At 38.1% G+C, this 1,511-nt stretch overlaps 1 pseudogene; it reads left to right on the forward strand.

The window, feature by feature from the left end:
* Positions 1 to 348: 348 nt before the first annotated feature.
* Positions 349 to 1,232, forward strand: LOC120130148 (annotated as a pseudogene).
* Positions 1,233 to 1,511: the final 279 nt, after the last annotated feature.

A 1,511-nucleotide genomic window follows, 5' to 3' on the forward strand; every position in this document is an offset into this window, starting at 1 on the left:
GATCGGTTCAGCTAATTGTACCACCGGATAGCTGAACCAGACAGACTTTCCTAGAAGTAATGAATCAGGAGTTGATCATTTCCCAAATATCCCGTCATCTTCTAACATAACATGGTGATGTGAGCTGAAGGGCAACTATTTCCATCGAATTTCTCAAACTCAGAGACTTTGAATTTCGGTGGAAACACCAAATTCGAGACCAAGCTTAGCTCTAAAGCGTCTACATCATAATAATCATGGTCTCCTTTGACCACCTTCATTTGGTCTTCCAGTAGCTTGATATTTTCTTCCATCTTCTTTACCTTGTCTTCCTCATCAAAATCCGGTTTATGATAATCATCCGGATTAATGTCAGGATTGGATACAGAAGTTTGTATCTTTACAGCATATGAGGTTTTTGCTTTTACAGCGGATGAGTCCCCTTGCAGTCCTGGTAAGATTCCAGGTGGGATAACCACTTGCAGGGTAGTGGTATAGCTACCCCATCAGATGAACCTGCCCCAGGTGCACTTGCTTGATGTAGGCCAGATAACTTGGCTACAATCTGATGGACCAAGGACTCTTAACTCTTAGTGATCGTATCCAGAGTACTTTAATTGTTGTGGTTTATCTTTTCTTCCAACTCCCTCTGCAACTTCAACAATCCCAAATCCGAGTCCAAGTCCAAGTTCAAGAAGAAGAAGATGAAGAACATCAGCAACCGCCACAACGGCACTGGCCAAAGCAAAACCCAAAACAAAGTGACGACTGTTGTCGGCAACAAAAACAACAAGACAAACCAACAGCCACCACTGGCATCACCGTCGCAGTAGCTTAGTTATTTTCTTAGTCAGTTCAAATCCGCCAATGGGGTCCAACTATCTTCTCTCGAATTGGAATCAATTAAAGATAGTTGTATTTTGGATGTTTCTCAAGAGTTGGGTCAAGATGTAATGAATCTAGAGAAACATATGAATGACGTTTTTGGGGCCAAATGGAAGGAAGAGCTTTGTGAAGGGAAACTCATTGAACGGAAGATCGAAGCAGGAAGCTCTGCTGTTCTTGTTGTTGCTCCTTCAGCTTTACGATCTATTGAACTTTTAAGGGGCATGCGCTCATTGACTAAAGAATGTTGTGTTGTAAAGCTATTTTCAAAGCAAATGAAGATTGATGAACAGGTAGATACCTTACTATACTCTGAACCTCAAGTTTTGAATGTTACACGCTTTTCACTATACTGTTATTATTTATGAGTTGGAACATGTGGTGTTGCTAGGTTCGTATTTTTTAATGTATTGTTCTTTTGTCATTTGTATTTAAAAGTTGGTGGACCAGATTTATTTAATATTTATTTTTTATTTTTTATCTAATATTTTTATCTTTTTAGGGGTAATTTCGATCGATCAAAGGTAATTATTCAAATTAAATTTTTAAATTTCAATTTAAATTTTTAATTTTCGCTATTAAGACAACTGACGAATTAATTGGTACCAAAAGGATAGTACAAGGGTACTAATACTTCTTTGACTGTA

The sequence above is a fragment of the Hibiscus syriacus genome, unplaced genomic scaffold (assembly GCF_006381635.1).
Source record: "Hibiscus syriacus cultivar Baekdansim isolate YM2019G1 unplaced genomic scaffold, ASM638163v2 tig00110515_pilon, whole genome shotgun sequence".
NCBI classification, from domain to species: domain Eukaryota; kingdom Viridiplantae; phylum Streptophyta; class Magnoliopsida; order Malvales; family Malvaceae; genus Hibiscus; species Hibiscus syriacus.